Below are 26,023 nucleotides of genomic sequence, written 5' to 3' on the forward strand. Positions count from 1 at the left end.
CAACAAAACAACAAGGAAGCCCACGGATTGGGAGAACATATTTGCAAATGTTATCACTGATAAAGGTTTAATCTCCAACATCTACAGGGAACTTATACAACTTAATAAAAGGAAGATAAATGATCCAATAAAAAATGGGCAACAGACCTAAATATAATCTTTTCAAAAGAAGACAGAAGGAAGGCCAAGAGTCATATGAAAACATGCTCAAAGTCACTAATTATCTGAGAGATGCAAATCAAAATGAGAATGCAGTACCATCTCACATCTGTCAGAATGGCTGTCATCAACAAATCAACAAACGACAAGTGCTGGCTAGGATGCTGATAAAAATGAACCCTTATGCACTGCTGGTGGGAATGCAGACTGTTGCAGCCACTGTTGAGAACATTATGGAGTTCCCTCAAAAAAGTAAAAATGGAACTCCCATTTGACCCAGTGATCCCACTTCTAGGAATATATCCCAAGAAACTAGAAACACGAATCAGAAAGGATATATGCACCCGTATGTTCATAGCAGCACAATTCACCATAGCTAAGATTTGGAAACAGCCTAAATGCCCATCAGCAGATGAGTGGATTAGAAAACCATGGTACATATACAAAATGGAATACTATGCTGCTATATAAAAAAAGGAACTCTTACCATTTGCAGCAGCATGGATCGACCTGGAGAACATTATGTTAAGTGAAATAAGCCAAGCAATGAAAGAAAAATACCACATGATCTCACTCATTTATGGAAAATAAAGAACATTATAACCTGATGAACAAAAAGATAGATACAGAGGAAGTAAAGCACATAAGAGACTGTCAAATTACAGCGGAAAGGCTGGAGTGTTTGTGGGGCGGGGGTGGGGGGGTGGGGAAGAGATCAACCAAAGGACTTGTATGCATGCATATAAGTACAACCAATGGACACAAGTCACTGGGGGGGGTGGGATGAGGGCATGGGACAGGGGGTAGGGGAGGCTGGGGGAAGGTCAATGGGAAAAAAAGGAGATATATGTACTACTATATGTAATACTTTAAGCAATAAAAAAACTTCAAAAAATAAATAAAATAAATGGTAGTAAGTATGTACTGTCCTTGGAAAACTGAGAAAACAATTACTCCAATAATTTTCCTTTGGGCTTTATTCTTTCATTGAATTTACTGAGAAAGGTTGCTGCAGTTTCTAAATTCTCAGAAGCAATCAGATATTTCTTATATAATGAGCATTTTAACGTTTGTTTGATTCTTATTGATTTCAGTGAGAGGAAGGGATGGTTAGAAACATCAATGATGTGAGAGAATCATTGATCAATTGGCTGCCTCCTGTATGCCCCCCTACTGTGATTGAGCCAGCAATCTGGGTATGTGTCCTATTGGGAATGTAACTGTTTCCTCCTGGTTCATGGGTCGATGCTCAACCACTGAGTCATACCTGCCAGGCTACATTTTATTTTAAACTAGAGGCCCAGTGCACGAAATTTGTGCACGAGGGTGCAGGGGGGGGGGTGTCCCTCAGCCCTGTCTTGGCCTGCAAAGACGCCAGCATTCCTCACCCCGGCCTCTAGCCAGAGGCTCCTCCCCTCCTTCTGCACAGCCTCTGGGAAGATGCTTGTCCTGGGGCCTCCTGAGGGCCCTGGCCCACGACGCCCTGCAGTTCGGGTACTCAGGGGCTTGGGCTTTCAGGTCTGGCTTCCTCATCTGGCATGGTGAGCATCAGCTGCCATGGGAGCCTTGCCTTAGGAGTCACCCCCTTGGACCATACTACTTGCGAGTGTGTGTGGGGGGATGGCCTCGGTGGCAGTGATTTGATGTCTGTAGCATGCCCGCTGATACCCACCACCACAGTGCCACACTAGTCCCATATGGACTGCTGGCAGGGGGCTTCCAGTCTGTGACTGGGGCTGATGGGCTGCGACTGGGGGCTGCAGGTGGAGGACCCCGGCACCCATAGGGCTGTCAGCATCAGGAACTGGAAAGATCCATTTTTCTGGTTCCTCCCCTGCTGTGCGGATGCTGAGCTCCAGGCCCCAAAGGCCCGTTCACTCCCGCTGCACGGCCAGCCAGGGTGGGGGCGCGTGCGTGCGGCCCCGGAGGCCCATTTACTCCCGCCGCATGGCCCACTGGGCTGCAGCACAGCCAGCTCAGTGTCCTGCCGGCCCCATTTGGTCCCTGCTCAGCAGCGTGGCGGCTGATCGCGAGTGCCCACCCCCCGCTCCTCCCACCGGCCCAATCGGCTACCCCGGCCACCCCAAGTCCCGCCCCCCTGTGCCTCCCTGCCCAATCGCGGTCATAGCGGAGGTACGGTCAATTTGCATATTACCATTTTATTTTTATATTAAATAATGTGTTTTTAAATGAAATCAGTATAATATGAGTGGTGGGGCAGAAAGAGGACAAGATAATTATAGATGCCAATATTGTGCAGAAAGTGATATTCAGAAGTAAGAAACAACACTTAATATGGAAAAGCATTAATGGATTTCAGAGATATTAAGAAAGTTTGACAATAGAAATTGTTGACTCATTAGCTGTGAGGAATGTGGAAATACTTCATTGATTTTTGACTTGTGTATTGGGTGGATAGTAGTAGCATTTACTGTAAATGAAAAATATAGACAAAGAAATAGATGATGTGTACAGGTTGAAGGATTTCTCTAAGTGCTTGTTTTAGAGACTCTGCAGCAATCATATTTTCCCAGTGTTCTGATAACAATCCATTACTTGGGTCTTGATGAATTATACATGACTGTGAGACAGTACCCTTATATTGCATTTCATATTAGATGACTCCTTTAAAGAATTTTGAACATGCACAAGATCAGGTTAATATACAATATATGTGTCTTTAGGAAATACAAAGCAGAGAGGGCAATTTTGGTATTTACCAAGATAAGAGCAAAGCATCCCACCAGTTTTTATCTCTTTAAAACAATCTCCCTTATAAAATCCTCTGATTCAGCTGTCAAGTGAAAATAAAAGTTGGACAAGAGGTGAATTATTTATTAACTGGAAAGTCTTATATCTGTACTAGAGGTCTGATGCACGACAATTCATGCAAGAGTAGGCCTTCCTTCCCCCAGCTACCAGCACCAGCTTCCCTCTGGCATCTGGGACCCGTGCTTCCCTCCTCCAGCCACCCACAGGCACCCAGGACCCAGGCTGCTTCCCTCCTCTGGCTGCCTGCAGGTACCCGGGACCCGGGCTGGCTTCCCTCTGGCCCTGGCTTCATCAGGAAGGACATCCAGAGTGACTTCCCAAAGATGTCCGGTCTAATTAGCATATTACCCTTTTATTATTATAGATTTTACTAATAATATTTTATACTTATATATATTAAAGATGTAATGATTAAGCTATGAGATATCTTATCTAATAAAAGAGTAATATGCAAATCATCACTCTGCTACACTCACAAGCCACTCCCACCAGCCACGCCCCAGCCATGCCCACCAGCCAATCAGAAGTGATATGCAAATACACCCAACCAAGATGGCTGCAGCCTCCGAAGAGTGGACCTGGTTGGAACTGGGTGATTGGAGCCAAAGATCAGAGGGGAAGATTGGAGCCAGCTGGGGTTCCCGCAGGCGATCGAAGCCAGCTGGGGGTCCCTGCCCAGGGCCCAAGCCTCAGCCAGAGGCTTGCAGCCTTGGCTGGGGGTGGAGCCGGGTGATCGGAGACAGCTGGGGGTCCCTGCCCAGGGCCCGAGCCTTGGCCAGAGGCTTGTAGTCTTGGCCGCTGGGGCAGAGCCTGGTGATCATAGCGAGCTGGGGGTCCCTGCCTAGAGTCCAAGCCTCGGCCAAAGGCTTGCAGCCTTGGCCACTGGGGCAGAGCTGGGCAATCAGAGCGAGCTGGGGGTCCCTGCCCAGAGTCCAAGCCTCGGCCAGAGGCTTGAGGCCTTGGCCGTGGATGGAGCCGGGCAATAGAGCCAGCTGGGGGGGGTCCCTGCCCAGAGCCCAAGCCTCTGCCAGAGGCTTGCAGCCTTGGCTATGGGTGGAACTGGGCGATTGCGCCAGCTGGGGTCCCCTGCAGGCGATTGGAGCCAGCTGGGGGTCCCTGCCCAGAGCCCCAGCCTTGGCCAGAGGCTTGCAGCCTTGGCTGGGGGTGGAGCCAGGCTATTGAGCCAGGTGGGGGTCCCTGCAGGCGATCGGAGCCAGCTGGAGGTCCCTGCCCAGGGCCCGAGCCTCAAACAGAGGCTTGCAGCCTTGGCTGGGGGTGGAGCGGGGCGATCAGAGCCAGCTGGGGGTCCCTGCCCAGGGCCCGAGCCTCAAACAGAGGCTTGTGGCCTTGGCTGGGGGTGGAGCGGGGCGATCAGAGCCAGCTGGGGGTCCCTGCCCAGGGCCCGAGCCTCAAACAGAGGCTTGTGGCCTTGGCTGGGGGTGGAGTGGGGCGATCAGAGCCAGCTGGGGGTCCCTGCCCAGAGCCCAAGCCTTGGCCAGAGGCTTGCAGCCTTGACCACGGGAGCAGAGCCTGGCCATCAGAGCCAGCTGGGGTCCCCTGTGGGCTATCAGAGCAAGCTGGGGGTCCCTGCCCAGGGCCCGAGCCTCAAACAGAGGCTCATGACCTTGACTGGGGGTAGAGCCGGGTGATTGAGCCAGCTGGGGGTCCCTGCAGGCGATCGGAGCCAGCTGGGGGTCCCTGCCCAGGGCCCGAGCCTCAAACAGAGGCTTGCGGCCTTGGCTGGGGGTGGAGCGGGATGATCAGAGCCAGCTGGAGGTCCCCTGCCAAGGGCTGGAGGCTTTAGGCCTTGCCAGGGGCGGAGCCAGAGATCTGAGGAGATAGGTGTGAACTACAGAGGAAACACCTTTTCTCACCGCTCATTGGTTAAGCTCCCTGTATGCCACTGGTAATATTCTTAGTAACTTGGGTATAAGAATCCAAAAAGGTGATCTAGGGCTTTTCCACCACACTCTTGGGGAAAAAAATGAAGGTCTGCTGCTGGAGGGCTAAGAAATGTCATAACCTGCCCTACACGGTTTGGCTCAGTGGATAATGTCTAGGTTTGCCAACCGCAGAGTCCAGGTTAGATTCTGATCAAGGGCATGTACCTAAGTTGCAGGCTCCTCCCTGGCTGAGGCCCAGGTCAGGGCTCATGCAGGAGGCAACCAATCAAAGTATTCCTCTCACTTTGATGTTTCTCTCTGTCTTTCCCTTTCTCTTCCACATTCTCTAAAAGTCAATGGAAACATATACTCAGGTGAGGATGAAAGAAAGAAAGAAGAAAGAAAGAAAGAAAGAAAGAAAGAAAGAAAGAAAGAAAGAAAGAAAGAAAGAAAGAAAGGTCATATCCTATGAAAGACACATCTTGAAAATGCCTAAAGAAAGTTGTCATTTTTTCTTGGTGAAGGGACTGGAGTCCGTGTTTATGAAAACACCTTGGTGGCTGCGTTGACTGGCAGTGGCTCCAGCAGTGGGGTGATGGGGCTGGTGCCTTTCCATGATCAGCCTGGTTATCTCCCACAAATGGAGGCCAGACTGCAGCTTAGGTCGGCTCCGTCAGTAGGACATCCCCTGAGGGTTCCCAGTATGTGAGAGGTGGCAGGCTGGGCTGAGGAGACCACCCCCAGTTCACAAATTTCATGCACCGGGCCCCTAGTCCTATATAATACAAGGGTAATATGCAAATTGGCCCTAAAAGTGGAATGATCAGGAATGACCAGTCGCTATGATGTGCACTGACCATCAGGGGGCAGATGCTCAATGCAGGAGCTGCCCCCTGGTAGTCAGTGGGCTCCCACAGGGGGAGCTCAGCTCAGCCACAAGCCAGGCTGATGGTTGCCAGCACAGTGGCGGTGGCAAGAGCTTCTCCTGCCTCCTCGGCAGTGCTAAGGATATCCAACTGTGCTTAGGCCCGCTCCCCTGAGGGCTCCCAGGCTGCCAGAGGTATGTCTGACTGCCAGCTTAAGCCCAATCCCCCGAAGGGTCCTGGACTGCGAGAGGGCACAAGCCAGGCTGAGGGACTCCCCCAAGTGCACGAATTTTCATGCACCGGGTCTCTAGTATACAATAAACATGCATAAATTCATCATATAACCTCTAAATATATGGGATAATTTCCATAACAATCGAAAAATACATTGATAAGTGAACTAACAAAACAATCATGGCTATGAAATAATTCACTAAAATAAATCAGCTGTGTCTTGACATTCTCTTTCAAGGCATCCTGGATCAAATTAATTGTCATAGATCTTTCACCATGGCTTTATCCCTCTTCTCTATTTCCAGAGCCCCTGCTTCAGTTCAGGCTTGATTTCTTTTCTTTTGATTATTGCCCCTACTCTCTATGCCTTTAGGCTCTCCCCACTCTTACTCTACCTTCTATACTGTTGCCAGAATTCATGTGTAAGCTTTCACGTTTAAGCATTCACTGATTATGTAACTCCCTAGCTACAAAAGCTCATCTCCCACTGCTGCAGCCAAATTAGATCACTTGCACTTCTGAGAACCCTCCCCTCATTCTTGAATTTCTGGCCACCCTCAATTTCTTAATTCTATTTGTTCTTACCAATTGATCTTTTTCTCCCTTTGTCATTATCTGTGCTTGTCAAAATCCTGTCAAGATTTGTCTTAAAAGTCTTTAAATTTATCTTTCATTGGAGCTATTGTGACTGTGTTGTGTCAGTCTACCTTGTATTACTGATGAAACTGTAGAGTGGGCCTGGACAATATAGGAGCTTCACACACTTCTTTGATTGGAAGTGGATTTCCTCTACCTTGGGAAAGCTTTAGGTGAGACATAAGGGTCATCTGTCAAATCAGCATAGAATAAGAATGATGTGATTCATATCAAAGCAAATTTCATACATCCTGTTCTTGTATTATAGTTGTCTGTATTATTTCTGTTAGATTGTAAACTCTAGAGTATAGGGGAACCCAGAATATACTTTAAATCCCTTGGTATCCTTTGAAAAGTCTAAGACAATGCCTTTCTCTTTATTTATACTACATTAAATCACTTTGTAATTTTGTGTCTGGACAGTTAACCACTTACTGCTGACACTGGTATAAGTGCTGCTTCTGGGTCATTAGATATCATACACATTGTTTTCTTACCATCCTTTCCTATTTTTAACTGGCACTCCTGAGCTGTAATATTATGGCCACAGGAGGACTGAGGTCAATGTTGCACATGGAAAAAGCTAATAAATAGGAAAATTTCCAGCTAAATTTCTGTAGAATTAGCTGTCAAAATGAGACATATGTATGCAAAATGCACATAGGCAGGAGCACTGACTACTGACTAGAATAATATAATAGAAAAACACACAGAATAAATGTGTTAATATATTTTGTTCTTTCAGCTAATGAAGCATGGCTTTAATTAAATAGAAGTTCAATATAGAGAAACAAACTGTGCCATTATAGGCCTGTCACTGTATTTCTCTTTATCTTTGCCAAAAATACAATATGATAATACTACTCAAGGCATCTTTAATATTACATGGTTGTAATTTTCCCACCCAAATTGTTCATTTGAATATCTATAATGCCTGAGTAGCCACCTGAAAACAAAAATAAAACAAATTATTTTGTCCTAATACTAGTCAAAAGAGATAGAAAGCAATAATGGCCAAATCTGTAGTTATTGGAAATGCCTGTCCTTAGCAGGAAACGAACTCTCTCTTTAAATGTTTCATGTTCAGTGTTTTATGCAACACATAAAATTATATATTTTATTGAAGGCTGAACCTCCTTTATTATAGAAAATTGTCCACTTTGTTGTATTTTCTTCACAAAATCAAATGGGAGAGAAGTTTAAGAATTCTGAGAAGATAGAAGTTTAGAGCTAGATTGAATCTCAAATATAATCAATTTTTTCCTCATATTTCACCTAGAGGCTCAGAATGGTAAATATATTTTGCCTATTTGCATGAGAGTGTCTGAGTCAGGACAAGAGACCAAGTTTGTTGCATAGAGGCCAGCACTGTTTCCAATTATAGTTTTTGTACAGTGACCTTTTTACCCAGGTTTTAGGAATGCTATTTAAATAACTCAAATAAAATTTTAAAAAGGCTTCTAATTTATAAAGACTTCCTAGGGACCTACTTTTCTGTACAAATGTTCCTATTATAAACTTGCATGCATATATGCATAACACATGGACACAGACAATGAGGTGGTGAAGGCCTGGGGCATGGCTCAGGGGCAGGTTAGAAGGGGTCAATGGAGGTAAAAGCAGACATATTTAACACTTTCAACAATAAAGAATTAATTTTTAAAAAAGACTTTCTTATAGGTGACCACTTTAAAATCCATAGGAACAGAAACCAACACATAGCAAACCTATACCATATAATATCTGAATGCATCTTCCAAATGTTCCTCTAAATTTTATTGCAGGTCAAAATGAGAGCTAACACAACTAGAAAGATTTTTCTCAGAAATTTATACTAGTAGTTGGTAATTATGCCAGTCAAGCCTATTAACTTGTAATAGAGGCATTTTAATTGTACCAAAAATACATTTATAGTTGCAAGAAATTTCTTCATAAAATTACAGATTTCATGCCCTCTTTCCTATCCCAGAACAAATATCTTTCCTGACATATAGATCAATCAAGGAAAGTCCTGGATGTCAAAGCACTCCCAGTGGTTTACTCAATGATAACAGAATATTCTGGTGAAAAAGTGTGGATGCTTTCCCTGAGACACATTGACAACCAGATGACAGTACATAAGAATATCAATGTTTCACCAGAGTTTTGAATATATTACTGAAGATTTTCATAGTGCACGAAGAATACACAAGGGGGAGGTTCCTTAGAGTAAAATTTCTGTAATAGAAACACACATGTCCTTCACACTTGACTCTTTTAATAAAAAATAATTTATTACATGTATATTAACTTTTTAGGTTTTAAAAATACTTTCCACATCAGTTCACAATAATCCAAACACTAGTTAAAGTAAGATTACACTGTCTTATTATCCATACTAGAGGCCTAGTGCACGTATTCATGCACTGGTGGGGTCCTCCGGGCCTGGCCTGCAGGGATGAGGCTGGAACTGACTCTCTGACATCCCCCGAGGGTCCGGATTGCAAGAGGGCACAGGCCAGGCCAAGGGATCCCACCAGTGCACGAATGGGCCAGGAAGGGACCATAGGAGGGTTTCAGGGCGTGTCTGGCCTGTCTTGGCCAGTCCCTATTGGCCAGACCCCAGCAGCAAGCTAACCTACTGGTTGGAGTGTCTGCCCCCTGGTGGTCAGTGCATGTCATAGCAACTGGACAAACGGTCAAACAAATGGTCAGATACTTAGCATATTAGGCTTTTATTATATAGGATGTTTAGATGACAAACTTGGGTTCAGAGAGGTGAAATGACTTACTAATTTTCATGGCAGAAATGGCACTAAATTGTTTAAGAGTACTTTCTCTCTTTTAAAACATTGAAAAGACATACTGTGAGAAGACCAATATATTTGATAATTTATGGGATTAGAAGACTTCAAACATTATGTGTTATTGATGAAGTCTGTGAATTTCATATCTATTAGATATTTTCCAGTAGTGTCTCATATATCTCTAAGACTTAATATTACTATTATTAGCATTACTGTTTTTAATATTATTACCCACATAGCCAAATCATCTCTAATAAAATGGTAATATGCAAATTAACCATCACTCCGCTACATAAGCCACGCCCACCAGCCAAGCCACGCCCACCAGCCAATCAGGGCGAGTATGCAAATTAACCCCAATCCAAGATGGCTACAGCCACAGAGAACAAGGTTTCCTAGGTAACAGAGCAAGCCAAGCTTTCCCATAGCGTTGCAGGCCTAAGCCTCCACTCAAGCTACAAAGTTTCAATAGTAGAAGGTAAACAAATTCAAACAAATGGCGGCAGAATGGAGCTTGAGAGAGCAGGCCAGGGTTGCCGGCGGCAACAGGGGAAGCAAAGCTTTCCGCACACCCTGGCCTGGCTCACCTGCTTAAGGCTACAAAGTTTCAATTGTAGAAGGAAAGTAAATTCCAGATACCAGGGCCTCTCCTTGGGTTGCCAGGGGGCGTGGCCGGCCTGCAAACCACCACAGGCCCCTCGCTCAGGCCACCCCACACCCCAAGGGAACCCGCACCCTTATCTGTGACACTCTTCAGGGCAAACCAGCTGGCCCCCACCCCTGTACCAGGCCTCTATCCTATCTAATAAAAGAGTACTATGCAGATTGGTCATCACTGCAACACACAATATAGCTGCCCCCATGTGGTCAAAGATCCTTCCCCCATGTGGACACAAGATGGCCACTACAAGATGGCCAGCAGGAGAAGGCAGTTGGGAGGCACCCGGCCTGCAAGGGAGGGCAGTTGTGAGGGACCAGGCCTGCAAGGGAGGGCAGTTGAGAGGGACCAGGCTTGCAAGGGAGGGCAGTTGGAGGTGATCAATCCTGCAGGAGAGGGCAGTTAGGGGTGACCAGGCTGGCAGAGGAGGGAAGTTGGGGGCAAACAGGCTGGCAGGGGAGCAGTTAAGCATCAACCAGGCTGGCAGCAGAGTGGTTAGGGGGTGATCAGGCTGGCAGGCAGAAGTGGTTAGGGGCAATCAGGAAGGCAGGCAGGCAAGCAGTTGGGATCCAGCAGTCCTGGATTGTGAGAGGGATGTCCGACTGCCCGTTTATGCCCGATCCCACCAGGATCGGACCTAAACGGGCAGTCGGACATCCCTCCAGGAGTCCCAGATTGGAGAGGGTACAGGCTGGGCTGAGGGACAACCCCCTGCCGTGCACGAATTTTGTGCACCGGGCTTCTAGTATTTTAATAACACTCCAGCCTGTGGTCCTTATCACATTAATGGTATGACTACCTGGCTGGACCACTAATCTATAGCACTTGGCTCCTCTTTTCCCTTCACCCAGCACATTAAATCATTCACGAAGCCCTGCCAAATCTGTCTTTTCGATTAGCATTTATCAATGTTCTTATCTTCATCCTGACACTCAATGACCTAGTTCAGTAGTTCTTCATTACCTTTCACCAGGAATAGTAAAACAGACCTTTGCTTGCTCTCCTCAGCCTCTAGTTTTACCCCTTCACAACTGCCTTTAAAACTTCTCCAGAGTTATCTTTCTGAACTTGAATGCACTCCCCATAAAACAAAACTATTACACTCAACCACCTTTAATTACTTTCAGGACAATGTACAAATTCCATAGCATCAACAAAAGGAGATCTTCCTATTTTTTATAATATATTTTAATTGATTTCAGAGAGAAAGGGAGAGGGAGAGAAATATGGAAACATCAATGATGTGAGAGAATCATCGATTGGCTACCTCCTGCACGCTGCTCCCTACTGGGGATTGAGTCCGTAACCCGGGCATGTGCCCCCAACCAGAATTGAACCTGGGACCCTTCAGTCCACAGGACAATGCTCTATCCACTGAGCCAAACCAGCTAGGGCAAGAGATCTTCATATCTTGATCCAACTTAACTTTCCATCCTTTTCTATGAATATTTCTTTTTTTTTTCTGTACAACACAGGGATAGGAGTAGCTAGATAGTTACTGAGAAAGTTCCAGCTCTGACACTGACTTGCTAAAGGAAATGGCACTTGAGAGACATGACAAAACCCTGTTTTTTGAACTTTCAGAAATATCTGTGTGTCAGGGTATAGTAGCAAGCTTTAAATACAAATAGGGGATGTATTACCAGTCAAGAAAGAAGTCAAGCTATCTATCCAACTGATACAAACTAATCTGAAGAGAGTTTCATTTATCCTCTAAGCTGCTAGCCCCAAGTCAGCATTAAAAATATTTCTTACCAAGAAACACTGCATATTCAGGGCCTTTAGGTTGGGTTCTCTAAGGAACAAAATTCAGAGGTGAAGCTATTATTTGCATCAAAAATTAATTAGTTGTGGTAGAAAAAATAATGTGAAACAATACATATGCAGAAAGCAGCTTGAAGAACCTAATTTCACATGCCATTTCCTTCATGATAACCTGCAGTGGGTCTGAATTAGATTCATTTTATTTTACTTTATTTTATTTTTAATTTTTTTTTTTAATTTCTTTATTGATGAAGGTATCACATATTTGTCCTTGTCCCCCCATTCCCATCCCACACCCCTCCCCACACATGCCCCCACCCCCCTGTTGTCCTTAACCGCTGGTTAGGCTCATATGCCTGCACGCAAGTCCTTTGGTTGGTCTCCCCCTTTACCCCCACCCTTCCCTACCCTCCCCCTGAGGCCCGACAGTCTGATCCATGTCAGTGCTGACATGTACACATAAGGAACTGTTGGACATTGAAATTGGGTCTCAAAAGAACTGTTGGCCCAGAAAAAAAGTCACTACACACTGATTCATTTGCCTGTCACCATAACCATTATTGCTTGTCTCATTTTCGGTTCTTATAAGTGTATTTCTAATAGCACGTGATCTCACTCATCTAGGGGAAATAATGAACAACATAGACTGATGAACAAGAACAGACCCAGAAACAAGGAGGCATAGATTCATTTTAATAGTGACTTAATGAGATCTATTTCATAGCTAATGTGATTGGCCAGGCAAAAACAAATTATTATTTCAGATGAATCAGCTTTTCAGTAGATTCTGTGACCATATGTAGAGACAGTGGGTTAGTGTAACTGATCAAACTTGAACCCCATTTAAATTATAGGCAGATTATTTTCTTCCTTGGCTTCTCTAGGTTCTTACTTTCAAAGGCAACCTTGGGCCTTTAGTAACCTTGGGCACACTGCCAGGCTGAAGTGAGAATTGTAACTAAGCTCTGAGAGCTCTGTGAGTCTCTGCATTTTTATTCTCAGAGTAATCCAGCCACATTTTCCCAAGTTTATATATCATTCAGAAAGAAAACAAAGAGGAATTTCTTACTAGTACAATTTGAGTTCATGAAAAAAGGTCATTCGATATGGTCAAACCCTTCTTGGATGGCAAATCAGAGACTATTTGCATGAAGCAAGAGGAGGAAATGTATATATTTTGGAATAAGTAGGTTATGATAAAATAATTATCATTTTTTTTAAAAAAGCCTTCTACCTATTGGATTTGAAGAATAGACCTGAGTTGCATTTACTATTCTGTTCAACAGAAAGGCTGAGCATAAGTTATATATTTGGGGTTTTTCCCTATACTAAGAGCAGACTTAGGCAACTTTTTCAGTTGGTAAACACTACTTTCTATTACTTTTATTTAAAGTGTTTTTTCAAAGATCATTTATAACTAAAAATTTTAAACACAACTTGATAGTAAAGTGCAATACTTATGTCAGAACATGTTTTTCTTGATCAGGCAAAATAATTAATGTAATGAAAGGCATTCTATATAACTGACTTGAAATCCATTATTCTCTGAATTTTAATACTTAAGTGTAATCCTGAGGTAAGAACATTATTTTTGTCTTCTAAAAAGGTCAATAAAGACCCACATACTGAATTATAAATATGAGCAATAAGCCAGTCATTTAAAATCTATTGTAGATTTAAGGATATTAGAAACTATGTTTTTCATTATGAGAAAGTTACTTTTCTTTCATAGCACATTTTCTGACATGGGGGTGTCTAACAGAAAAAGAGGCTTTCTGATGGCATTCCTGAACCTCAGGAATTTGATTCAAATCAGTTGAGCCTAGAAAACCAGTTTTCTTTTTTCTTTATTGTTAAGAGTATTACTGTGTCCCCCTCTCCCGCCCACCTTGCCCTCCTCCACCTAGATCCCCCCTTTACGCTAGGCCTTCACCACCCTAATGTCTCTGTCCATGGGTAACAAGATGTTGGTGAATCCTTCATATGTTAACCTTTTTTTCCCTCTGGGTTTTCATATACTTATGGTTAGTATTCCAAATTTTGGTGTGGTTATTAATCTGCATTTTAACTTTCCCTATTAAAGTAAACAAAAATTTAAAAGGAGCCTTATTGGATCCTGTTCACAAAATTATATGGACTGAATATAGAATAAATGAGGAACTTAAGACCTAAAATAATGGGAAATTAATTCAATTAAAAATATAATTCCAATTTGAATTCAGTATACTAGGTAAATGTCACTAGTTGACAATGTTTTATAAGAAATAGATTAATAAAAGTTTAAAACTACCCCTTTTAAACATATTTATTGAGACCATTTGCACTACAAAACTCATTTTTAAAGTGCACACTTCAATGTTTTTTACTATGTTGATAAAGCTATGCAATCATGACCAAAATATAAATTGAGATTATTTTTAACAACACAGGACACCCTTACATATTAGTCACTTGAATATTACCTTTCTAAATATTTTGCAAGGACTCAGAGTGTCAACTATGTACTTTATCAATGTATATCATACAAATAAATTGCTGAGTTAATTGATTTAGTAATTTTTAAAAATAATCTGATCAGCTTATAGAAAATCATATTAGTTAGCACTTCCTGTGAACTTTTGTCAAATGTTTTTAATGAACAATCTAAATAGAAAAAAAATTTAAATTATATTTGAAGATGCTTGAAAAACTTATTGAGAATGTGGAAGAAGTCTCCTCTTTCATCAGCAACAGGAAAAAGAGCCAATTACAGAATACTGAATAAATTTAAATGCTCCTTTATCTCCACCCGAGTGTTGTGGAGTGTTTGTCTTTATCTGACCTTAGAACGGGGGAAATCAATATGATTTTCTGTATAGGCATGTGTTGAAAACAGAATAAAACAAGGCAGCCACTGTTATGAACTGAATTGTGTCCCCCAAAATGTATATGTTGAAGTCTTAACCCCAATGTGACTATATTTAGAGATGCAGCCTTCCTAGAGACAATTAAGGTTAAATAAGGTCATAAGAGTGAGGGAATAATCCAATATAATTGGTGTCCTTATAAGGAGGGGAAGAGATACCAGAGGAAGCACACACATACAGAAAAATCCATGTGAGACTGTGACAAGAAGATGGCCATCAGCAATCCAAACAGCGAAGCCTCAGGAAAAATCCAAACCTGCTGACACCTTGATCTTGGATTTCCAGCCTTCAGAACTAGGATAAATTTTTGCTGTTTAACACACCAGTTAGTGGTGTTTTTATATGGCAGCCCTAGAAAACCAATGCATCTGTACAAACAAAAGTATTTAGAGTTCTTGAACATGTATTATACATGGACACAATGAGATTCTTTAAATAACCCTATCCTGAGAGAGATTCTAAACCTGAAATAGTGGCAATGGTTTCAGGACTTGCAGATTATGTCAATATTTAACTGGGCGTTTTTACTAAGTAATGCAGCAGAGGGTAGCTACCAAGGATAAATTGGAATATAATAAATTTTTTAAATAAAGCTGCCAGTTAAGAAAACTATTTAACTGAGAGCTATTGTTCTCAAATGACAAATTTTATTCACTTAATAAGTATTTGAGGGCCTACTTTGTGTATAGATATTATGCTAGATTCTAGAGATACAGAAATGAACACAGCCAATCCAGTAACAACATATAGTATAGTTAGGGAAATAAAAAATAAACAAATGATGTACATAAATAACAATTATAATTTGCATAAAGGCCATATAAAATATGAGTGTAATGTCAAAGACTATTTTAGGAATAGGGTTCAATGAATACTTCTTTTGAACATTTCTAGTGAAAGAAAAGTATGATATAGCCTTGCAAAGAATGGAGGAAAAAGTATCCCAATTGGAATGAGGTGCTAAAGTGCTACATGGTTTGAGCAAGTTCTAGATGTGCATTTGAGCATGGTTATAGCCCCAAGGAGTATGAAAATTTACTACATATACACTCTCAAATGGTAGGAATTCTGTCAGGAGGGGAATCTTGCAGCCTATAAAGAGTAGCATGAATTGTCACAACTCAGGGGTTATGACTAATTAGATTTAGAATGCAGAGGAGTCATCCCTTGGGCAGTCTAAAGCAGCATATCATTGGAAGTATGAACATTTAAAAAAAAAAAAGACCTGTCAAATGTAAAGTTAAGGAGACATTGGCTAAATAAAGAGTCTATAAATAGATAATGACAAAAATGTATTATAACCCATAAAATCATCAAGATTGATATAAAAATATGGGTGCAGGGGAAAACAGTGAATTTCATGCCAGAGGACTCTGGGTCCTCACAGGGGGTTGCACACCAGAGGAACTGTGCACATGCTCCTGCCATCCCGAGCATCTGAAGCAGACAACTGAAGGACCAGATCCATGGGAGAAGGGGATACAACTTAAAACACAGAGAATGAAAGTGTGAGACTCAAGGCAAACTTGGACTCGGGGTTAATGATTTCTGGACCATTGGCCTAATAGGATCTTCAATCTCTCAAACCACAAGCAGGGTGCCAGGGCCAGAAAGAGACAGTAAAATGGGCAGACAAAGATACAACCCCCAAGGAAAAGAAAGGAGAAATCACCAGAAAAGGAACTAAATGAAATGGAGGCAAGAAATGTGTCAGTGAAAGAATTCAGAATAAGGGTCATAAAAGTTCCTAAACTAGCTGGATGAAAAAATCAACAACATATGTAAGAATCAAAAAAAATGAAAAATGACATAGCAGCACTAAAAAACACAATGGAAGGTTTCAACAGTAGATTAGAAGAAGCAGAGGAACAAATCAGCAAGTTAGAAGACAGGGTAGAAAAACACACCCAATCTGTACAGCAATTGGGGGAAAAAATTAAAAAGCAGGAAAGTTTAAGGGAGCTTTGTGACAACATGAAATGAAGCAACATTTGCATAATAGGGGTGCCAGAAGGACAAGAATAGGAGCAAGGATTAGAAAACCTATTTGAAGAAAACTTTCCTGATTTGGGGGAGAAAAAAGTCACACATGCACAAAGAGTCTTAAACAAGATGAACCCAAATAGACCTACAACAAGACACATAGTACTTACAATGGCAAATGTTAATAACAAAGAAAGAATCTTAAGGGCTGCAAGAGTGAGACAGAAAGTTACCTACAATGGATATCCCATAAGACTATCAAATGATTTCTCAACAGAAACACATCAGACCAGAAGGGAATTGAATGAAGTACACAACGTGATGCAAAGGAAGGGACTAAATCCAAAAATACTATATCCAGCAAGGCTATCATTCAAAATAGAAGGGGAAATAAGGAGCTTCACAGACAAAAAGAAAAGGCCAAGGGAGTTTATTACCACCAAGCCAGCAATACAAAAAATGTTAAAGGGACTGGTGCAAAAAGAAGAAATAGAAAGGGAAGAAGAAACACAGGCATAAATAATAAAAATGGCAACAAACCAGTACCTCTTAATAATAACTGTCAATGTAAATGGATAAAATTCTCCAAACAAAAGACATAAGGTGGCTGAATGGATAAGAAAACATGATCCATAAATATGCTTTCTACAAGAAACCCACCTCAGAACAAAGGACTCCCACAGACTGATGGTGAAGGGATGGAAAAAGATCTTTCAGGCAAATGAAAATGTACAAAAAAGCTGTGGTAGCAATATTTATATCTGACAAATTAGAACTCAAAGTGAAGGCCATAACAAGAGACAAGGAAGGCCACTTCATAATACTAAAGGGAGCAATTCAACAAGTGGATATAACTCTGGTAAACATATATGCACCCAATATGGGAGCACCCAAATACATTAAAAAAAAAAACTTCTGGAAGATATAAATGGAGAGATCAACAGCAATACAGGCATAATAAGGGACTTTAATTCCCCACTGACACCACAGGATAAAACCTCTAAACAAAAAATCAGCAAAGAAATATCAATCCTAAACAACTCACTAGATCAGATTGAATTAATTGACATCTTCAGAACATTTCACCCCAAAGCTACAGAATATACATTCTTCTCAAGTGCACATGGGACATTTTCAAAGATAGACCACATATTGGGAAACAGGCAAAGTCTCTTCAAATTCAAGAAGATAGAAATCATATCAAGCATCTTCTCAGGTCTCAATGGCATAAAATTAGAAATCAGCTACAATAAAAACAATGAAAAAAAAATCAAATACTTGGAGGTTAAATAGCATGCCATTAAACAATGATGGGGTTACCAAAGAGATCAAGGAAGAAATAAAAAGCATCATCGTAACAAATTACAATGAAAACACAACAATCCAAAATCTATGGGACACAGTGAAAGCAGTCCTGAGAGGGAAGTTCATAGCCCTACAGGCCCACTTCAAAGAAAAAAAAAAAGGTAATAAATTATCTAACTCTACAACTTAAAGAATTAGAAAGAGAGCAACAATAAAAGCCCAAAATAAGCAGAAAGAAGGACATAATAAAGATCAGAGCAGAAGTAAATGACATAGAGACAAAAAAATAAAAAAGATCAATAAAACCAAGAGCTGTTTCTTTGAAAGGATAAACAAGATTGATGAATGTCTAGCCAGTCTCACCAAGAGACATAGACAGAGCACCCAAATAAAATCAGAACTGAAAGAGGTGAAGTAACAACTGATCCAATAAACATACAAAGGATTATTTTTTAAAAAATTCTACATACAACTCTACTCCAACAAACTGGACAACCTAGACAAAATGGACATGTTTCTAGAAAAATACAATTTTCCAAAACTCAATCAGGAAGAATCTAAAAACCTGAATAGGACGATTACTACTGATGTAATTGAAGCAGTAATCAAAAAACTTCCAGCAAACAAAAGCCCTTGTCCAGACAGCTTCAAAGGGGAGTTTTACCAAACATTCAAAGAAGAACTAAAATCTATCATCCTCAGATTATTCCAAAAAATTCAAGAATAAGGCACATTTCCAAACTCTCTCTATGAAGCCAGCATTATTCTAATTCTAAAACCATATAAAGACACTACAAAGAAAGATAATTACAAGCCACTATCCCTGATGAACATAGATGCTAGAATCCTCAACAAAATTCAAGCAAATCATATCCAGCATTAAATTAGAAAGATCATACACCATGACAAAGTCGGATTTATTCCAGGGATGCAAGGATGGTACAATATCTACAAATCAATAAATGTGATACATCACATAAAAGATTGAGAGACAAAAATCACAGTCATATCAATCGATGCAGAAAAAGCATTTGACAAAATCCAACACCCTTTCTTGGTAAAAACTCTCAGCAAAGTGGAAATAGAGGGATCATACCTCAACATAATAACAGCCATATATGACAAACCTACAGCCAACATCATACTCAATGGCAAAAAACTAAAACTATTTCCCCTAAGAACAGGAACAAGACAGGCATGTCCACTTTCACCACTTCTGTTCGAAATAGTACTGGAAGTGCTAGTCATAGTAATCAGACAAGAAGAAGAAATAAAAGGCATCCAAATTGGAAAAGAAGTACAACTGTCATTATTTGCAGATGACATGATATTGTACATAAAAACCCTAAAGACTCCATCAAGAAACTACTAGACTTAATAAATGAATTTGGCAATGTAGCAGGATACAAAATTAACACTGAAAAAATCTATGGCATATTTATAAACCAATAATGAACTCACTGAAAGAGAAACTAAAAAAAAAAAATCCCATTTACCATAGCAACTAAAACTTAAGATACCTAGGAATAAACTTAACTAAGGAGGTAAAAGACTTGTACTCAGAAACTACAAGGTATTGAAAAAAGAGGTAGAGGAATACATAAACAAATGGAAGAATATACCCAGTTCATGGATTGGAAGAATCAACATCATTAAAATGGCCATAGTACCCAAAGTAACCTATAGATTCAATGCAATTCCCATTAAAGTACCAATGGCATATTTCCCAGATCTAGAAAGAACTCTCCAAAAATTTATCTGGAATAAAAATGGACCCTGAATAGCCATACCAATCCTGAGACAGAAGAACAAATTTGGAGGGATTACAATACCAGATATCAAGCTATATTACAAAGCCACTGTTCTCAAAACTTCCTGGTACTGGCACAAGAACAGACATAAATACCAATGGAACAGAACAAAGAACCCAGAAATTGACCCAAGCTATTATGTTCAATTAATATTTGGCAAAGGATGCAAGAGCATGCAATACAGTCAAGACAGTCTCTTCAATAAATGGTGGAAAAATTGGACAGATACATACAAAAATAAAAGAAAGAAATTAGACCACCAATTTACACCATAAACAAAAATAAACTCAAAATGGTAAAAGGACTTACTCATAAGATGGGAAACCATAAAAATCTTAGAAGACTCCATAGGCAGCAAAATAGCAGGCATATGCCATAGCAATAATATTACCGATACAGGTACTAGGACAATGGAAACTATGGAGAAAATAAACAAATGGGACTACATCAAAATTAAAAGCTTCTTCACAGCAAAAGAAACTACCAACAAAACAATAAGAAAGCCCACTGCATGGGAGAACATATTTGCCAATGTTATCTCCAATAAGGGTTTAATCTCCAAAATTTACAGGGAACTCATACAACTTAACAAAAGGAAGATAAACAATCCAATAAAAAAAATGGGCAATAGACCTAAATAGATACTTTTCAAAAGAAGACATACAGGAGGCCAAGAGATATATGAAAGCATGCTCAAAGTCACTAATCATCTGAGGGATGAAAATCAAAGGACAATGAGGTACCATCTCACACCTGTCAGATTGGCTATCATCAACAAATCAACAAATGACAAGTATATAATACCTTAATCAATAAAAAAAATGAGAGAAAAAAATAAAAACCAAACAAACAAACAAATGACAAGTACTGGTGATGATGCGGAGAAAAAGGAACCCTTGTGCACTGCTAGTGGGAATGCAGACTAGTGCAGACACTGTGGAAAACAGTATTGAGTTTCCTCAAATAATTAAAAATGGAACTCCCATTTCACCCAGTAATCCCACTTCTGCAAATACTAGTATATCCCAAGGAATCAGAAACACCAATCAGAAAGGATATATGCACCCCTATGTTCCTAGCAGCACAATTTACAATAGCTAAGATTTTTAAACTGCCTAAGTGCCCAGCAGCAGACGAGTGGATTAAAAAACTGTGGTAAATCTACACAATGGAATACTAAGTTGCTGTAAAAAAGAACGAATACTTACCATTTGCAACTGCATGTCTGGAACTAGAGACCATTATGCTAAGTGAATTAAACCTATCAGAGAAAGATAAATATCACATGATCTCACTCGTGTAATATAATGAACAACATAAACTGATGAACAGAAATAATTACAGAGACACAGAAGCATTGGACAGACTGTCAAACCTCAGAGGATGTTGGGAGGTGGAGGTTAGAGATCAACCAAGGGACTTGTATGCATGCATGTAAGCATATCCAATGGTCACAGACAGTAGGGGGGTTGAGGGCATGTTCTGGGGGGTGGGAGTTGCTGGAGAGAGGTCATTGGGGGAAAATGAGACATATGTAAAACTTTAAACAATAAAGAATTTAAATTAAAAAATAAAGTGATTATAAATGGTAAAACTTATAAATAACTTACTTAGTACATATAATCCATAAAGCATGACTTCCTGATCACTAAGCAATTAAAATTGTTGTATGTAACTGCTGGGTATGCTGCAACATGGCTTCTTTTTTCACAAAGAACTTTCATGACTCACATCCTCTTTATTGACACTTGGTAGAGTTTTAAAAATTTTGTACATGTGACATTCTACAAATTAAATCTGCACTAAAATAAAAAAATGAAACTAGACCACCAACTTATACCATAAAATATAATAAACTTAAAATGAATTAAAGGCTTAAATGTACATTGTGAAACCATTATAATCTTAGAAGAAAACACAATCAGTAAAATCTCAGACATCTCTTTTAGCAATATGATGGCCGATATATCTCCTAGGGCAAGAGTAACAAAGGAATGCATAAAGAAATGGGACAACAACAAACTAAAAAAGCTTTTGCACAGCAAGAAATACAATTAACAAAACAAAAAGAGAAACCAATGTATGGGAGAACATATTCACTAAACTATACATCAGATTAGGGTTTAGTTTCCAAAATATATAAAGAACTTATACAACTCTACACCAGGAAGACAAATGATCCAACTCAAAAATGGGCAATGGATCCAATACACACTTCTCCAAAGAGAGTATACAAATGGCCAATAGATATACTAAAAAGTGCTCAACTAATCAGCAGAGAAATTACATGAAAATTAAAACTACAATGAGGACGCCGAAACCGGTTTGGCTCAGTGGATAGAGCGTCGGCCTGCGGACTCAAGGGTCCCGGGTTTGATTCCGGTCAAGGGCATGTACCTTGGTTGCGGGCACATCCCCAGTAGGAGGTGTGCAAGAGGCAGCTGATCGATGTTTCTCTCTCATCGATGTTTCTAACTCTCTTTCCCTCTCTCTTCCTCTCTGTAAAAAAATCAATAAAATATATTTAAAAAAAAACTACAATGAGGTATCCCAGAATGGCTACCATCAATAAATCAACAAATGACAAGTGCTGGTGAGGATGTTGAGGAAAGGGAACTCTAGTAAACTGCTGGTGGGAATGCAGACTGGTACAACCACTGTGAAAAACAGTATGGTGTTTTCTCAAAAAATTTTAAAATGGAATTGTCTTATGACTCAGCAATCCCACTTCTGGGTATATATCTTAAGAATCCTGAAACACTAATTCAAAAGAATATATGCACCCATATTTTCATTGCAGCAAATTTTACAATTGCCAATATCTGGAAACAGCCCAAGTGCCCATCAATGGATGAGTGGAGTTACTGCATTTATTGACATATGTAGATAGCCACCGGTACCAATTATTTAAAAAAAACACACCCAAAAATTATTTCTATAGCTCCAAATACTTGCCTTGAGAAACTAGCAGCATCACTAAGGTCCTTAGAGTATAATAACACTCACTTGTGGAATATATACACCAGTTATACTTTTTATGTACATGTGCAAGTTATTCTCTGATACCAACATTTGAAGTTTAATGAGTGGACATCTGTTTCTAACCTGAAGTACTTAGTCAGATTTGAGAAAGTGAATTAGTTGTCCCTCTATAGATTTGGAAAATGTTCACAGAGTGAACACAGTGTTTTAGTACACAGTGTTTATAAAACTCTAATGTAAAATGGTACTACACCTATAAACCCAGCATGTGTTTCTTTATTAAAATGTCCTGAGTGAAATCTAGGATTTGGTTTATACTATGATTTAAAATAAAAATGCTGTGGATGTCTCTAAAATATAGTTAGTAGGCAGAACAACTAAGCTCATATTTTTTAGTTTGCAAAATTGTTTTAGAATTCATATATACTATGACAGAGAACGGTGTTATTTGAATTTAACTAAGGAGAATTCCAAAATCAGGAACTAAGGAAATATCTTAACCTACAATAGAGAGTAAATGTTCTTCTCAAGGAAAACAGGAGAATCTAATGTCTACCTGGAGTATACAAAATGTTGTTCCTGTGATGAAAACACAATGACACCGAGGAAGCCACTTCCTTTGTGTGTGCAGGTCATCTAATCCTCTAATAGAATTTTTGCAATCATAAAAACTAAATTTTACCAAAATAAATTGATAACATCAGTATTTCAGTTTACATTGAAAAATAGAATTTTTAGACAAACCAGGACTTCACCTTCAGATGGCCTGCAAACGATTTTACCAACCTACAGAGTATATTGTTTTAGGGGAGCAGATTATTTATCTGAAGACTGGAAATAAAAAGTATAATTTCACTAATGGTTAAAAGCTGTGAAATCCTTATAGATCTGTATTGATAGATTAAGGAGACATGGTAGTCCAAAACTGGCACCACCTGTCTTGGATGGTACCCAAGAAAACTTGTTTCTCCTTTTTCCAAGTTCCACAAATCTTTTTTAGATATCCTATGACCATAGAAAAGGCTATATAGCCATGAACTTTTTCTTCTGGTCTAGAAAATATTTTGTAACAATGGTGATATTTGCAATTATTTCATGCATTGTGTGTTGATGGTAAAATAATTTACTTTGACTTTCATATAAAGATGACAGGTAGGTCCTTGATTCTCATATGAAATATTTATAAAAACACATAAATACATGTATAATTGCATTAGAAATGCAAATCAATAAAATTAATTCAGTTCCTGGCAGAGCTCTGAAAAAAATCCACAGATAAACTAGGCATAGGCATACATATTTCAGGACAACAGGTAGGAAAGAGGTTCCCAATTATATGCCATTGAATATGCATTTCATTGACTCAGATTTTGCATACAATAAAGTAGGCAACTCTCTGATCTATAATATCAGAACTGCTTTCTGAGGAAAAGTGAGACTTTTCTTCTCCTAGCCTCCATTTTTATTATTATTATTTCCCTATTTTTATGCTTTTGTAATTCAGTGAAGTTGAGAGCATAGCATATAGGGCATGTCTTAGAGCATTCTCAAGTTAAAAGTTAAGTTGATCCTGCAACTGTGTTGACACTGAACAAACCCTGGCAGAGGGGTAATCTGTGCATTGTAGTTTTCCTTTCCTTCATTACTTTCTTCAAGGAAAACTTTATAGACTGTTTTAAAGTATCCAGATATTAATACTTCTTTGTAGAATCATCTGGGACCCAGAAGTTAATATCCTTTTGTAAAATCAGATAACTCAGCACTAGAGGAAAATAAAGTATTTCTCCTCAGTCTAGCAGTACCACATTATAAAAGTATACCGGATTTCAGGAATAACGGTAAGTAGCTAAGTATGTCATATAAAATTCCAATGTAATACCAAAGAGAAAGGATGCTTAGAGCACCCAAGTAGAACCTGAGGATAATCAAATAGAAATAATCTATATTGTTTAATGGAAAACCACAGATGTGAATGAAACTCATTATTTAAAAGTTAATGAAACAGAAACAAACAACAATATGGAACATTTTAAAAGGTTTCATGGTTAATAAATGAAATACACCTATGATTACAAAATACTTAGTCTAATTAATAAGGAAAGTTTAGAAGTCACCTGCTTTTTACAACCACTTAAATCAGGAGAAAAGAAACTTAGATAAGCAACTGAAAATTAAATAAAATCATCAGAGACTAAAGTGGAAAGGTCACTTACTTCAATGTACAGAGTCTCAAAGGAAATTTCTAAATATCAGAAAAGTATAAGTAAGTCAAATAAAAATGTGGAAATAAAAATTTGCATACAATGCCCGTAAATGATCCTATAGAGCAGAGATGGCGAACCTACGACACACGTGTCAGCACTGACACGCATAGCCATTTCTGATGACACGTGGCCGCTCAGGCGGCCACATGCTGAGGATGAAACATTTGCAAAATAATGTTTTTTCCTCAAAGTGACACACTACCTGAGTTATGCTCAGTTTTTTGGCAAAGTTTGACACACCAAGCTCAAAAGGTTGCCCATCACTGCTATAGAGTGTCAAATCAGTGATGTAACATTCAAATATGAATAACATTCAAATCTGAGAAACTATCATAACATTGTTAATAAACTTTTATTTCAAAATACTGTCAATAAAAGTTCAAAGTAGGATAGCATTTTGGAAGGTAATATGGCAATATGAGAAGAAAATAAAGGTCTTGAACTGTGCCTGTTAATTTAATGTGAACAGTTCCCATCTTTATCCCAAAAATAAAAATTATGAGCAGTTATTTACTATAGGACATCTTACATATTTTTACATTATTAATACAACTAGCGTTCCCGTTGCAGGAAAAATCCTGCAATAGGGTTTCCTGCTGCACTCTACCCCACCCTGCCTGCTCTCCTCCCTTGTCCCCCGCCCCGCGATCTCTGCCAGCCCCCCTGCTTTTCTAACTTCTCCGCCAGCCCGCTCTCCTTCCTTCTTCCCTGGCCCCGCCTCCGCTCCTCCCTTCTCCCCCGGCCCGCCTTCTCTGCCAGCCCGCCTGCTTTTCCCTTCTCCCCCAGCCCCGCCTCCGCTCCTCCCTTCTCCCCCGGCCCCGCCCCTTCTCCCCCGGCCCCACCTCCGCTCCTCCCTTCTCCCCCGCCCCACCTTCTCCGCCAGCCCCCCTGCTTTTCTTTTCTTTTTTTTTCTTTTTTTTTCCCCCTGCGTTTCTAACTTCTCCGCCAGCCCGCTCTCCTTCCTTCTTCCCTGGCCCCGCCTCCGCTCCTCCCTTCTCCCCCGGCCCGCCTTCT

Source organism: Cnephaeus nilssonii, assembly GCF_951640355.1.
Source record: "Cnephaeus nilssonii genome assembly, chromosome: X".
NCBI classification, from domain to species: domain Eukaryota; kingdom Metazoa; phylum Chordata; class Mammalia; order Chiroptera; family Vespertilionidae; genus Cnephaeus; species Cnephaeus nilssonii.